This window comes from Triturus cristatus, chromosome 9 (genome assembly GCF_964204655.1).
Source record: "Triturus cristatus chromosome 9, aTriCri1.1, whole genome shotgun sequence".
In the NCBI taxonomy this organism is placed as follows: domain Eukaryota; kingdom Metazoa; phylum Chordata; class Amphibia; order Caudata; family Salamandridae; genus Triturus; species Triturus cristatus.
This window is the reverse complement of record NC_140592.1, coordinates 286,138,258-286,154,448: the sequence shown is the minus strand read 5'-3', so window position 1 is coordinate 286,154,448 and position 16,191 is coordinate 286,138,258. Positions and strand designations below refer to the sequence as shown.

The 16,191-nt window shown below is 45.3% G+C and overlaps 1 long non-coding RNA gene across 1 annotated transcript in view; it reads left to right on the top strand.

Annotated features, from left to right (window-relative positions):
* LOC146797756 (uncharacterized) overlaps positions 1-15,455 on the top strand; it is an 84,284-nt gene extending 68,829 nt beyond the window's left edge. Inside the window, exon 4 of the long non-coding RNA XR_014968527.1 lies at positions 13,263-15,455. This is a non-coding gene — a long non-coding RNA (uncharacterized LOC146797756). The remainder of the gene's footprint in view (positions 1-13,262) is intronic.
* The last annotated feature ends 736 nt before the right edge of the window (positions 15,456-16,191 follow it).

The window sequence follows — 16,191 nt, the reverse complement described above, 5'->3', positions numbered from 1 at the left end:
CATTTGGTGCTAGGATTTCGTGCTAGGCCAGGTAATGCTATTATGCGTCACATTATTTGAACTGACTTTGCATGCAATGTTCAGTGTGTTTGCACTGTCTCTGCCTATTTGCATTCATTTTGCATAGATTGTCAAGTGTTTTTCAAATCTATGCGAGTGGCATTGTGTGTGGTTTGTACCCGTGTCATACAGTTAAGTACACTGCATTGCATTGCAGACAACCGCTCTTGGGCAATCACATTCTATTTGTAATTTTGAAAAAATTACAGCTATTGGGCATAGATATATCACACAATTTACCATGTGCTCACTGTTCGCATATGTTCTTATTTGGTGCTAGGAAGACAGACGACTGTAGCTGATCTGACTTTGTGTGCTTGTGCTGTTCCCGCCTCACTGCATCCAATTTCCACAGATAATCAGGAGTTTTGCTGCACACAAAGCTTTTGCACACAAAGGTTGAATGGAGCAGTTGTTGGCCCCACTTTGTGATATATTTACAAGGCGTTATTTAGATTTTTTTATTTTTTATTATCGTAACAGAGCAGAAACACATCCTACATTATCATTAATATGTACACAACCAAACACCACCGCCTCCCACCACAGGGGTCCCCAATGAGCCTTGCCGGGATATTGTACTCTTTACCCACAGTCGTATCAATAGTTTCATCAAATAGTCCCCAAGTGGGCTGTAGACAATTTTGTTTCACCCAAAGGAGGCGTACATGGGTTCCACCTAAATTTGTTCCATTTGTTCCAAATTTTCCCCCATTTCTTGGGCCATCGTCTTTTTACATAGATGGTTTTCTTTATCACCATGCACCAGTCCAAGTCTCTTTTCCAATCGGAAAGTGTAGGCGGGAGGGCAGCTCCCCAGTGGTGCGCTACATTACTTTTTGCCAGCATAAAACCCAGGGTAACCCAAGTTTGGTCTGTTTGTTCCAGGTTTGTGTCCTCCCACACATTTAACAAGCACCCCTTGGACGATAGTGTAAGCTCATCTCCTACCACCCCGACATACATGACACAACCTTATGCCAGTAATCCTGAATCGCCCAACATGTCCATATTATATGATAAAACGACCCCACCTCCCCACGTCCCATTTTCACAAGTGTAGTGTGGGAAATGTATACCCTATGCAGTATTTTGAGCTGGACTCATCTGAACCGGGCCCTGATTGCTACTTCCCGCGGGGAGGCTAATGCTTCAGGCCAGTCCTCTTCTTGCAAGTCAGGTATGTCCTCCCCCAGCACTCCTTCAGGACTGTAAGCGCGTCTGGTAAGTTGTTAATCAGCTTTCGATAGATAAGCGAGATTGCCTTTCGGGCCAGATGTTCTTCTAGGAGTCTACATTCCAGAGGTGATGACCCCAAGAGCTCAGCTCCCCGAGGCACTGCTGCCTGTATTACATGACAGATTTGCAAGTAGCAGAAGTACTCCATCCCAGCCAGTTCATATGTTTTTTGTAGGTGTTCAAATTATAGTATTTTTACACCTGTGTGAAGGTCTCCCAACCTCGAAATGCTATTAAGTCCCACCTGGCGAAACCTTTTCTCAAATGTGAGGCGTCCAGTTGTTGGGAGTCCCAAAGTGGCGTGGCTTTGTTGAGCCTGTGCTTCCACCCCAGCTTGGAGAGAGTCGAATGCCGCTGGCGCACCATCACCGCCATGGGGCCCTCCTGCGTTAGCCGCCGTGGTTATGTATAGAGGATGTGGAGATATCCTCTCGGCTGCAGCGCCAGCCAGTCCATCTCGTACGCCGGCTCTGTTAACGGTTGGTGGACCCATTGGTTCACTGTTGCTAGTTGAGCAGCCCTATAATCCGTTTTGATTTGGGGCAAGGCAATCCCCCCGTCCTACCAACTAAGGGTCAGTTTATTGAGGGTGATCCTTGGAGGGCCACCTTCCCACAGGAGGGAACGCACTTCACTATCTATCGAACTGAAATATGAGTCCTGAACAGGGCAGGGCGTATTTTGCAATACGTATAAAAATCTCTCGGCAGAGCTCTGGGCATTCCACTGCAACACCCATTGATTTTTTTTTTAAGCTGCCCCAGATTTACATGGCCTAGACAGTGCCAGACACGAACGCCATAGAATATCAGGCATTAGAATGGTGATACGAGGAGACATTATTAATTTCTCCTCGTGTTTTTCCTCTTTCCTTATGTGCTGCATTCTGCAGCATACAGAGAAAGATCAAAGTGCCATTATTGATTGTTTATGTGCAGGAAGTTGTCCCTTCCTGCACGTATACATTTGTTACTGCACCGCAGACACCCTTGCAACACAGCGACTGGGTGCCTACGCTGGCGTCAGGCAATTTATTTTACTCCATTTCTAGGAGAAACACAGGGGTGCACCCTATTCCTGTGAATAGGGTGCATAACTGCATTTTCAGAATGTCAGAGCGCGGCGCTGCCAAATTTGGCACAGTTCCGCGCTCCGTCATTTTTTTGTAAATATGTCCCTTTGTGTCATGTAACACTGCTTTGAAGCACACGAGTGCGCAGGCTCAAGTTTAGTAAATATGGGGCTTTACTTTCATGTTAATATATGCTTTATCAGGAAGCATAATACTGGCTTATTTATCACTGTTCTAACTTGACAAATATAAAATAAAAAGTGATTTCAAGTCTTATCGCCTCAGGTATTGCACATAAGTTTGTTCATTTTGAACTCTGGAACTGTGAGTGTTGAAAAAAAAAAGTGTCAGTGTGATTCAAATTCACTGAAACTTACAAATTGCTGCTTCATTGTTTGTGAGGCAGTGCATTGCTGGAGCTGTCTCGAAAGGCTTTCTTGTGGTTGAAGGCTGCATTACCTTTGTAATGGCTTTTAAAAGCAGTGCTATTAATTATTTGTTAGAGAGTCAGCACTCCTTTGTGATTCCAGCTGTATTGTGCTGCAAGGGTCTGCTGTGTTTCCTCTTTTCCATCTCTAAGAGACAGAATGCGGTGCAGTCATGCTTTTCAAACCTATTGGCTCTGCCAATGCATTTTGTTCATTCTGTACAGCATTGGCGAAAAAAGGCGCAATGACGCGTCCATGTCATTTTGTAGGCACACACGTGTCATGACGTATGCGTCTGAAATAGATCAGTAAATACAAAAAAAATGAAAACGCTTGAAAGCACATTTATTTCTAAAGCACTTTTATCCATTCTCCCCAAAAATAATTATAAATAAAATAGAATCAGGTAATGTAGGGGAGTGGTGGGGACAACAGAGGAGTGGGTCGGCAAAGTGGTTGTGGGGAGTTATAAGGAAAAGAAGCACAAGAAGCGGGTTGCAACAAGAGGGCAAACGTAGAAGCACACAGGCGAAAGCAACATGGAGCACAGAGAAGAGAAGCACATGGGTGAGGGAGAGCAACACAAAGCAGTGGGGAGAAGCACACGGAGGAGCAAACGCAACACGGAGAGCTGGGGCAAAGACAAGCACACAGGGGAGACAACTGGTAAACAAATGCACTCTACTGGAGTACTTAAGTAATTTTAAAAAGCAGTTCCCAAAAAGTGAGCAGTGGAAGAACATAACTAAAGAATCTATGCTCCAGGGAGAGATAGACACAAGATGAACAAGCTGAGACATAGAAAGGCATTGAAAAAGAAGCAAGCAAATGAGAGTGACAATAAAGCCAACCAATGTTACACAATGGGGGGGTGTTGGACTTGGCCCTTTTTGCAGGGTCATCCCTGAACTTTTTTTGCCTTCCTCCTATATTTTGTCTGACCTGTTGTTGGTGGTTTTATGACTCTGGGCACTATTTCAATGCTGGTTAGTGCTAAAGTGCATATGCTCTCTTTGTAAATTGTTGTTATGCTTAGTGACTCCATGATTGGCTTATTTGATTTACCTGACAGACCCTAGTACAGTGCACCATTTGTGCCCAGGGCCTGTGAATCAAATGCTGCTGGTGGGCTTGCAGCACTGGTTGTGCCACCCACAGGAGCAGCTTGTAAACTAAGGCTCAGGCCTGCCATTGCAGAGCCTGTGTGCAGTCTGGGACTGCCATGTCGACTTGGCAAGTGCACCCTCTTTTCTGCATGTTAGTCACCCCTAAGGTAGGCCCAAGGTACACCTATGGGCAGGGGGCATTGTATATGAAAGGTAGGACATGCCCTGATGTGTGTGGCATGTCCTGATAGTGAATTACAGCCAATTTCATTTTTCACTATTGCAAGGCTACCTGTCCCCATAGGCCAGAATGGGCAGTTTGATTATAACACCTTATAATCATAACTGACCCAGGGAACATGGTAGAAATTCAAATTTAGTATGCCTGAACTCAGAATGCTAAAATACATCTTTTAGTGAAATTGGTTTTAACATTCTGTGCTTGAAAATACCACTTTTAGAAAGTAGGTATTTTCTTACCTAACCATCCAGCCTACCTCTGATAGGTTGTGTATTGCATGTCTGGTTTGTGAGTGACAGGGGCTGGGGTGACTCCAGGAGACAGGGTGAGTCAGCACTAGGCTGAATAGACCTATCTACATTGGGAGTGGTGGGAGGAGTAGCACCTGGGCCTGAATAGGGCTGTGCCTGCCTTCCACAATGCTGGCTCCACCTCCTGTGGTGTGTCCCTGGCCCACACGGACAAAGGAAGAAGTTGTGCACTGGCAGAATGCACCCAGAACTGGTTTGGACTAGGTACAGACACTCTCTGCCTTCAGAGACAAAGGATTTGTGTGTATAAAAAGGGGGACCCAGACCCCAGAATTTTAGATCACTTCTGGGAATCAAGACAAACCTTTGCCAAGGAGAAGAACCAAAGAAGCTGAAGGAGGAGACTGCCCCTGTGCTGTGCTTTTGGGGTTGGCCTGCAGTGGTTACTTTATTGTCAAGGAAAGGAGAAAAGGAACTTTGTGTGTACATTTACTATCTTGAGGAAGATCTCCACGGGCTTGAAGCTGAGCTTGACTCCTGTTCTGGGACACAAAGAATTCACCACCAGCTCCCCCTGAATTTCCTTGCTGGGAATTCTACCTGCAGAGAGGTGCCTACTGTTGTTTGGGCCCTCTGAGAAGACTGCGTGTCACTGGGAGCTAGAAGCGCGACGCAATGAGGAGAAGCGCGTCGCTGCCGCAGCAGTTGCCGTCGCATTGCCAAAGAAGCGTGCAACCGCAGCTGTTCGCCGTCGTATCACCGATGAAGCGCGTCGCATCACCCGAGAAGCGAGTCGCCACCGCAGAGGTTGCCGTTGCATCACCGGAGAAGCGTATCGCAGGGCCTGTGGCAGCTCAGAAGTTACCGAGTTTGCCGCATGGCCGTCGGGCGTGCACACATCGCATCCAATGTTGTCGCATTGCATCAAGACTCCATTTCGTCACATCGCACCGGATCGCCACATCGCATTGAGGCGCCATGTTGTCGCATCGTCACCGGGCCGCAGTAAGAAACAAAGCTGCAACTCCCCACACAGTAAGGAAGCGAGCCTCAACTCCCCTGCGCAGCAGTAAGGAACCAACACATCCACTCCCCTGAGTGTAAGGAACGGTGCATCAACTTCCCTGCAACACTTTTGCTTGTTTTGCGTGACACATCTAAGGTACTTTGAGAGTAAAGTGTCGCATTTACCATCTACCTTGAACTAAGCTATTTCAGCCATTTTAAAGAATATTTTTGATTACAGTATTGTGGATTTTTGTTGTTCGATCTTGTGTTAAGTTTAGTAAAGATTACTTATTTTTCTAAACTGGTGTGGTATCCATTTGTAGTGTTTGCACTGTATTACTGTATGTGTTCACAAATGCTTTACACACTGATCTGAGATAAGCCTGTCTGTTCGTGCCAAGCTACCAAGGGGGTGAGCAGGGGTTATCTTAGAAGTGTAGCCCCTTACCCTGACTAGAAGCAAGGGTCCCTATTTGGTCAAAGGTACCTACCTCTGCCAACTAGAGACTCCCAGTTCTAACAGGGGGGCTATACGACCCATGTCAGTTTCGCCGTCCGTCTCAGGTCGACCAAACACACATGCACACTTAGAGTTTCTCCAACCCGGCTGTGTTGCACAGCCGGGTTGGAGAAATGCCACAGGCACTAAGGCACTGTCCGAGCGGCAAACATGGCCACTCAGACCAATCCTGGTGCTACTCTCATGCTATGAGAGCAGCGTCTGGATTGGTTATACTGGTGTCCCTGGGACAGCTGGGACACTCTGGAGTGAAGAGGAACACCGACAAATGGCCTGCAGGACAGGTACATTTAAAATAAAATTCTGTCTCCCTTAACCCCCCCACCCGACTACCCAATGGAGTTTTGTGGCAGCCACCACTGGCTGAACTACCAGTGTGGCATTCTAGCAAACATTGACTACAGCCCCTGCTGTGTCCTTGGGTGACATTCTTGTCTTCTGTAAGTGTTACAACTGGAGTAATGTGTCACTAGGTTACACTAAATCTTCTCTTCGACATTTCTATTTTTTAAGTCTAGCCTGAGATGGAACATGTACTGTCTCTTGTGAGACAGATTGTTTTTTAACTGTGGGGTTAGAGTTCGCACATTGCTTACCATTGTATTTCTCACTTGATAGCTTCTTATTTATACGCCCCCCCTCCCCCATGATATTGGGGCGTAGATTTCCACATTTTGCCGCACACAAATGGAAATTCTGTGGCACAAAAATTTACATTTTGCAGGATTATTACGGCACTTTATTTTACTTGTAATCATTCCTTGTCAGCCATAAATCAATATAAACTGTTTTAGTATATTTTATGTTTTATAATATTTGATAGCAAAGGAAGAAGCCAGCTCTTCTTTCAATGATGGTGACTGCACTGTTTTTTTGGCAGGCTCTTCTTTGCATGTAAATATTACTGGTCGATGCTGTAGCTAGGCTTCCATGAAAAAACATTTTTTTAAAGATTGCAGGCACATCTTTGTGGCACAAGTTATTGTACTCATATTCTGCTTTTGGCACTGAGGCCGCTGGCAGCTCTCTCTCTCTCTCTTCTCTCTCGCTCTCTCTCTCTCTCTCTCTTCTCTCTCGCTCTCTCTCTCTCTCCCCTCATTCTGTCTCTATCTCGCTCCTCCTCACATGCTGAAAACTGTGACTCTGAGAAATTACTCTTACCCTCTTTATCCTCTCTGTTCCTTCATTCATCCCACAGTGAAATGGATCCAACAAAGGAAAGAACAATGCTTAAAAATGTCATCTTTTTTAGACATTTTTCCAGTAGCAGTCGGCACAGGTGAGACCGGTGAGGCGTTGCGGGGGCAGGGTGGGAAGGGGTGGGGGTCGAGTAACTCGACATATGATGGGAGAAGTAAAATTAAATAACAAGAAATAATAAAACCACTTACCTTGCGCTTGCTGCATTGCCAAACCGGCGATGCGGCGAGCACAAGGTAAGTGGTTTTGTTTTTTTTTAAATTTAATTTTACTTCTCCAGTCGTAAATCGACTTACCGGACCCCCACACCACCCCGCCCCGGCCCACTCCACTGCTCTTACCTGTGCTGGCCACCACTGCATTTTTCCCATGCAAAGTGCATCCTCAGGACAGATAAAACAAGCATTGGCATAGACAATAGGTCTCGTCTCTGGGACCTTATAAGTATTTTGCCAGAGGTGTTTGAAAGTTTGGTAAGAGATGCAATTTAACATAAAGGGATCCAACACCTCGTTGATAGCAGTACCTGCAGTTGAATCAAACGAGAAGAGGGCATGGGGAAACCTCTCATAAGATCTCAATCAATGGAGAAGGCATGCTTTACTGCAACTTGTGTGTGCTTTCACCTTATAAATATTTAACACATGATCCGAGGCAGTTGAATACTAGAAGTGAGAAGTGAGGGAGAGAGGAAGGGAGGGAGAGAGGAAGAGACGGAGAGAGGAAGGGAAGGAGAGAGGGAGGGAGAGAGGAAGGGAGGGAGCGAGGAAGGGACGGAGAGAGGAAAGGAGGAAGAAGGAATGGAGGGAGAGAGGGAGGGAGGGAGGAAGGGAGGGAGAGAGGGAGAGAGGGAGAGAGGGAGGGAGAGAGGAAGTGAGAGAGGGAGAAAGGGAGGGAGAGGGAGAGAGAGGAAGGGAAGGAGAGAGGAAGGAAGGGAGAGAGAGAGGAAGAGATGAAGGGAGGGAGAGAGGAAAAGAGGAAGAGAGGAAGAGAGAGAGAGAGTGAGAGAGGGAGAGAGAAAGTGAAAGAGAGAAGGAGAGAGAGTGGGAGGGAGGGAGAGAGGAAGGGACAGAGAGAGGTAGGGATGGAGAGAGGGAGGGAACGAGGGAGGGAGCGGGAGGGAGAGGGGAAGGGATGGAGAGAGGGAGGGGAAAACATGAAGAAAGTGAGGAAGGCCGGCATCAGAAAGGGGAGGTGGAGCCGGGTGGTGTCTGAAGCACGTGAGATGGAATGAGAAGAAAGCTGGTGATCACTCCGGGTTTTAGGGGTACCCCCACCCCACCATGCTCTGGTTACATCGGAGAGGTGTGGCTCACTAGGTAGAGGCGGCAGACCCGTAAGCAGAGAATCGGCCATGGACCAGGGTTCAATTCCCGACGCGGCAGGGTCGTGGACCAGGGTCAAAATGGACTTGATAATTCTCGCCTCGGTACCTACTCTAACCAGGAACACACTCGGCAACCCTGGGCATTAAGCTTGCCTCATCTCTACAACGGCCCCCCACAGACGCCGGGGATGCCTGGTTTCACCTTGGAGATACCCAGAAAGGGACCATCTCACAGGGATAGCCAGGACGGGTTCCCCAGCGGTCCACAGCGCCGGGACGCCCCCGTTGGTGGGCAGCTGTGCGCTTTACAAGCTTACAACATTTACATTTACATTTACACTCTCCGATCACGTCACAACTCTCTGGAGAATTTGACATGTCCCTCATTTAACCTTCCTGCACATCTTTGTCACTTGTCCTGAAAGATTCTTCTCCCTTGGTTTCAGTGTGTGACAGCCACCCCCCAAAACATGTTAGCACCTCCTGTGAAGATTCAAGGCATTGAGCGTAAAGGTCAGGTCGAAAGGAGGGGTGGAAAGGAGACCCGGAAAACAGCACGGTGGAGCGAACAAAAGCACCAACCAGTTCAGGGCGTGGTCGGGAAAGTGATGGAGAACTGCACGGTGGAGGAAGGTTGGAGGGCTATGCAGAGTTGAGGTGAAGTGGCGTGGAGTGGTATGGTGAAGCGGAGACCCTCTGAGAAGTTATGAGCAGGCGTTGTCTTCTTTACGTGGGAAGGCGACAGGAGTCTTTCACGACACTGGGCAGAGGCCCTCATTTGCATACTCCTAGGGGGGTCAAAGGTGACTGGTTGATCACACCTTCCCACCTGCTTCTCCCTCACTTTCTCCATCAGCATTCAAGCACCCCGTTAGTCAGTCACTCTGACCCTGTGTTCAGGACCCCTCCTCCTGTATCCCGCATGTGGTACCCCATGTCTTGACTGCTTTCGAAGCTGGTCGGAGACGTGACCTCTACAAACCGGAAACTGTATCTCTCTGTGTGCTTGTGTGTGTGTGGGGGGGGGCAGAGAGCATCATCCCCCAGGTTATCATTGACCTCAGAGCCGCCCCCCTCGCAGTAGGTGTCCTTGCCACTTAGACCTGTGCAGTATTTCCCGCCAGCCTTGTCAGCACGCTGCTCTCTATGACCCGTGACGTCACTCCTCACGCTTACCAAAAAATGCAGTTAGTAGGCATGGCCATGAATCAAGGACTCAGGGGACTCTCTAGAGCGGGCCGTGGGATTGGTGGTGTACGTCATTTCAAATATAGTGTTTTTATAGGGTGGATGGACCACAATCATATCACATTATTACAGTATGGCAGTGTGGGTACACCTTGCTTAAACCACAAGTGGAATGTGGTATGCAAAATCCAACGAAGCGTACAACTCGACTAGCGCACAGTGTTGCAGCCATTGAAATAACCTGGAAAAGAATAACATGTGCGTCCGTCCGCGGCCACGCTAACTAAAAACAGATGGCCCCTGCGCGCCGTTGCTGGCCCCTGGAATGTGGTATACAAAATACAGCGAAGCGTACAACTCGACACGCGCACGACGTTGCAGCCATTGAAATAACCTGGCAAAGAATAACAAGCGTGGCTGCCCGCGGCCACGCTAATTAAAAACAGGAGGCCCCTGCGCGCCGCTACTGGCTCCCGAGAGCAAAACGCTCTGGGAGTAAACCTTTCCCAAAGAAGTAACCTGATACTGGAACGCAGCCTGCCGTGCAGCTGGCACACTGCGCGCCACTGATGACTGCGCTCGCTCCCGAGACACATGGGCTGTGGGAGGAGACATTTAAAGATAAGGCGGGGCATACCCGAGCCTTTGGCCATTTGCGTGCTTTCTTTTGTGGAAGCCTTATGCAATGGCCAATCAAATGCATGGCCATGGAAAAAAAAACACGGGGAAAAGCTCTGGGAGTTGGAAGTCCAAGTTAGAAGTCCTTCCAATAAGCCTCGCAGGGTAGCGCATGCGCGCTGGCTCAGGCGAGACCTAATAAGGAAGAAAAAAATGGTGAAAATCCATCAAAATAAATAAATAACCAAGACAAAGTGGCTGCAAGGTTACCAGACTGGTTTTGTTCATACCTGAACACATTAGCAGAGTTTACCAGTGGAGATCTTGGCCTGCTGGGGAGTCTCTGCTCCTAGAAGAGGGAGGGTGGGCGACCAGAGAGGAGGGGCAGTTAAGTAACTTCTCAATTCCTTATTTACTTTACAGGCATGTTACCATTTTGTGGAGAAGTCCTTATTTTACTGCCCTGTGTAATAGCACGCTTTGTAATTTTCATCACAATTTTTTTGTGTGTACATTCAGGCGGCTTTTTCCCCCGAGGCGCACAAAGCTTTTCAGCGTCGAGGTTGTCCCGCTGGGGCTGCCATACAGGAGCATAGCTCTGTTAGTGTGAGCTGTTCTTTTTCTGATCATAGAGCTTCTCCAGCTGCAATTGGTTCTTGCTTCACTCCGTGCTCCGTGTCCCAAGCAGTGGTCGAAGTGCACGCGGTGGGACCAGATTTTGCAGGCACTTTTGTAAAAAGTGCAGCCTTTTTACAAAAGTGATGATTTTGCAAATGTTTTGCAAATCACGAAATGCTGGTGGGTCTGCTTATTGGTCAATTGCCATAGGTTTCCTTCATATCCATGTTTATCCCTCTCCACGAGCATGGACAGTTTAATTGTGTCTTTCCACTGCTTCTTTTTGTTTGTATTTACGCGTTCTATAAGAGTGCCTGTTGTTCAGCTGTCTCTCTTGTGTACTTCTCCCCGTCTGTGTTTCTCCCTCACTCCATCGTTCCTCTATCCGTGTTGACCTTCCACTCGTCTACATTTTGTCTCTCCCTTTCCTCCGTGTTGCCTCCCACTCCGCAGTAAAAAAAACGTGCAGTAATGTAATGCAGCCATTTCTGGCTGTGTCGTGTTGCTTTTGCCTCACAAACCTCTGCTGTCTGTGTTGCCTTCCGTCCAACCCTCTATCCTTCCTGCCAGCAATAAAAAGTGCTATGAGGTAGCTCTTACCGCATCGTAGCACTTTTAGAAAAAACTTTCACGAATGCTGCACAGCAGCTGGTCAACATGATTAAAAACATGGACAACAGGTCTCATAGGCGAGAACTCTTGGATTTGCCGAAGCTTATTTCAGTTTGCTGGGTCGAGGGATGCCCTTTAAAATACTTAATCCCGGTCTTCTATGGCTTTCCTGTTGCATTTGAATATTTGACCCCAGAAACTTCGTGCTCTGTGAAGCCAGAATGTAAACTAAAGTCGGTAGAGTAAGTTATTTACTCCTAGTGACACACTGATACCCAGTTAGCATGTGTTATCTTGTGCTGCCTCCAGACACTAGCCTCATGTTACCCTAACACCATCCTGGAGCCCATGTAAAATATACATTAGAGAAAAAAATGCAACAAGCGTTATTTTTCTAATTTTTGGTGTATTGGGTAACAGGAAATAGAACATTTAGATTTTGTCCAGTCCATGTTACTTAAACAAATCTACACCAGGGAAAAATGGAGAAAACATATTCCAAAGACAAAGTGCAAACTGTTCAACTTTTACTTATGAAATATGTTACGTTTGTAACACTCTTTAAGCAAACAAAAATCTTGATACTTTAATACAATGTATTAAAAAAGATAAACTGATGGTGCAGTATTTTTTTCGTAAAATAAGAGACAAGAGGAAGCTGACTTTGTTCCTAACTTTGTCTCCAGTATCAGTAAGGGAAAGCTCATACTAAGATATTTGTTCCATTTATTTCCACGTAAATGTAGAAATGTGCAAATGCACTTTGCTCCGTGATTTGCCCCGTGCAAATATATATGTTATATTGGAGCAAACCAGTAGTGTAGCCAGTGTGTCTTGGGCCCTAGTTCAAGGAAGGAAATGGGCAAACTGGCTGGTGCTGTATGAAATTCAGTATAATTAGGGTTCAGTGGACCCGTACGGGGTTCTGGTCTCTAGTGCCCCTGCACCTGCTTTATCAATGGCATCTACACCCCAGGGTAAAATGCTCTATTCGCTATTTATTTTGCTATCAGAAACAAATGGTGCAAACAAGCAGAGCTTAATTTTTGCACCAATACAAAATGTATGTAGTCTTGGCCATGCATGCCAGCTGTAGTGCGGAAAGCTTACTGAGAAATAGGTAGAAACTGTGCTTAATTTGAGCCTGTTGCTACCAGTGGGGGCCACCGGCACTCATTTTTGTGGACTGGCACTTATTTATTTCTTCCTGATTGAACATTTCTCGAGAGCAAAAGCAAGAAAAACACACAAAGGGTGATGTAGCGGTAATCACATTTTCTCGTAGGAATGCTTTATAATCACATGTATAGATCACACCCGCATATAATCTTTTGTGGTATTAACATGAGGTATAAGAATTGTGAAATGCATTAACTGGAAATGTGATGTGCTTAGGTCTTTGAAAAGTAACGGGGAGAATTAACGTAGAAAGTGAATGTAACTGGCAGAAAACATTAACATGAAGAACTTGTGTGGTGAAATTGACGTTTATTCATGTCCTAGAAATGTTTTTTGATCGTATTGTTTTACATGTACGTAAATGTATCAATTGAATGTGCTTTATTTTCTCATACAAATTCGTAAAGCTCACATGCTGCTTTCTTATATTAGCTTAATCTTGTAGGCCTGAAATGCATTTCCTTGGAAACTCTTGCTTTAGAATTAATAGCTGAATTTCATGTGCGCTATGGAATTTGTTCTTTCTCATGTTTTGTGTTGCAGGTGAAAGAAGCACTCTTGTTAGCTAGAATAATGTCTTTGTTTCATTACTTAGGAAAGGAGAGAAGAAGTTACATCATAAATTTGAGTTGATAAAGCAAGGCTGTTGTGCTTCACACAGGAGAAGGGCTGGAACCAAGGACAAACTGCTGCAAAACAAGAACTCCACTATCCCATGGAAAACTACCTTTGGGATTGTACCCAGAGCAGATGGCGTGCCCCCCAAAGTCTCTTGGGAAAGATACCTGAAATAATGTGATGTTGGGAGTAGGGAAAGTGCCCACTTCTTATTCTGCCTTCGGAGAGGGAGCATCTTAGAACAAGCTCTTTCTCAATAGCTTCATGTTACATGGCCCATTGACTGTGGGGAGACCTCTTAGGAAGACTCCACAGGCTGACACCTTTTATTCTTTTTTTCTGAAGATGCTTAAGTAGGGATGTCATCTTAGTGTTAGTGTAGGTATAGATTAAGGCTTTTTACTCATCAACCCTTGATGCAGGGAAACTTTGCCCCATGCTTTTTGATCCTCTGCATTCTGGTTCTTGAATTATTTGTTTTGCTTATCCTCCAGCGGAAAGATCAAATTTACACATCCTCCCTATGTCACAGACTCGTCATCACACTAACTCATTCATGCAATCATTCATTGGTGGGGCCCATAACACCAACACACATACGTCTCACTCGAATCTGTACACAGGAGAAAAAGCGCTGGACATGTGGGGGTACATTGTTACCTGTCGGGAGTAATTCCTTTACATTATATACATTATATACATCTGCACCTATAGAATCCTGACTTTGACATCAAGGCACTCCACCACTTGGTCGATGGACCAATTAGTTGGACTGGTTGATAGTGATTTAGAACCAGCTAAAACACAATTAAAGCCTATGAAACATTTGTTTAAATTCCGGTACTCAGTTAAAGAATTACAAACTCATTTCTTATTAATCTAAATTTTGTTTATCTAATATTAGTTTGTTCTGCATTAGCATTTAGGCGCTACAAAATATAACATAATCTGATTTATTTCAAGAAGACATCAAATCTTTAGATCATAAGCATAGTTTTCGCATTACATTATATTTACCAAAATCTCGAAATTGGCGACCCTCCGATCACACAGAGGATTATTCGAGTCTCTGCGACAATCTCCAAGATAAACTGTCCAACCCACGGCAATAATCAAATCATCAAATGGAATCGCTCTCTCGAATTTAAAGAAACCCAAGGTAAACCATGGAAATCTTCATCAGCTCAACGTAGACTCAACGCTATAGACGATCATCCCAGTGAACCACCCCCCCTGGGCGGACAAGGGTCTTTATACCCTTTTCCCGCTTACTCCAGATCAATATGCAACAATTTTAGGGGTAGAAACTGTTCGGATTGGTCAGTCCAATTCAAATTGTAATTTCTTACATTTTTCCCATGTCCCACGGTTTTCCATGAGACTTGGCATAGCAAAGTATAAAATGTGTCCTGTATTCTTCGGTTCACAGGCGAAAGTTCCGAAGTAAAACAAGTCATTGTCCCCTTGGTAGTTCACACCGTTCATCCCTTGGCAACCCTCCATGCTTCTATCCTTGACAAGGGACATGCCGGTACAGGAGCTAAGGTCATTTGGAGATCTCCAGAGCCATCCGATTCTGCGTAGTAGTCATCGCGCTCACATGACGGCGGCAACCTCGGAGCTCCATCTTAAGTACTGAGGCCTAGCAGGCCCGAATGCCAACTTAAGCAAAAACAGACATAACAGTAATTAGAATATAGAACTGAAGATCCTAATGTTTAATCCCACGCTAATCCCAATATATATTAGTATTTTCCTAGCTTGTAGTAACATTTAAAGCAATAATACTCACTATTTTGCAGCACTGGAAGCACAAACCATCACAAAAGCAACACGAATCATGCAATTCTCTATTTCACCTCATTCTAAAGTTAGTTTGCGTATCACAGTTAATTAATTTAGTTGTTCTGCCATGCAATTAGCATTTTAATCCCACGTGTATCTTGTGTTTATCAAGGTGAAAGGGTTGGTTAGATGTTCCACTTCAAAGTAATTAGTACGAGTTAATGCTTAGAATTATTACGTAATTAATTTTATGCAAATAGAGGAGGTATACAACATTTTGTTTTACCTGCTCCATCACTTATGTTACATCATCTCAATTGGATACACAGATTTGGCTTTATGCTAATTCTGATGTATTTCTACACTCCCATCTTGAGGTGTCTTTATGTCCAATTATTTCTGGCTTTGTAATAAATTAACTAACCTTACCGTGGTTACTATGTGTCCAAAGGATTTTTTTGTTGATTTGATTGGCCATAATAACAAATTTTCTCCCCTCTACGCTTCCATGCTGCTAAAAAGAACCATCGGATTTTGATTTTAAAATAAGAATTTATGGGCCTGGCCCTTCCAGTTGGTAGCAGAGTAGGAAGGTTAGCACATGAAGTGGAACCTAGAACCCCAAAGTCCCAAAATTGAGCCCAATGACCGAGAACGGAAAGTGATGGAATCCGGCAGAGATTGACGGAATCTGATATGTGTATCAACAGGGTGTATGTTGTGTGCTAGATTGCAGGAATGAATTGGTGATGTCTTGTGGTTTTGGGCCGGACGTGGTCCAAAGATTGAGATTTGAGTTTCAGGTCCCGAAGTGGCCGAAGATCCTGGGATTTTTAAGGGTGCAGAAGACACTGAGATTGATTGACTGCAGATTTGACGAGTTGTAGTAAGACGTAATTGGCAGTTCCACCGAAGACAGGGAAATATATGTGAATGGAACATATGGGAATCGTTTGGTAAACCTTGTGTACAGAGGTGAGCTATACAGATTCCAGCGCAGGTTGATGGTCAACGTCTGTGAATGCTCTTGGATGATTGAATCCTAAATATCTTTAGATGGCAGACAATTATGGAGTTAAGCGGATTTTGTAAGTGAATGAGCATGGAGAAATTGTAAAGAA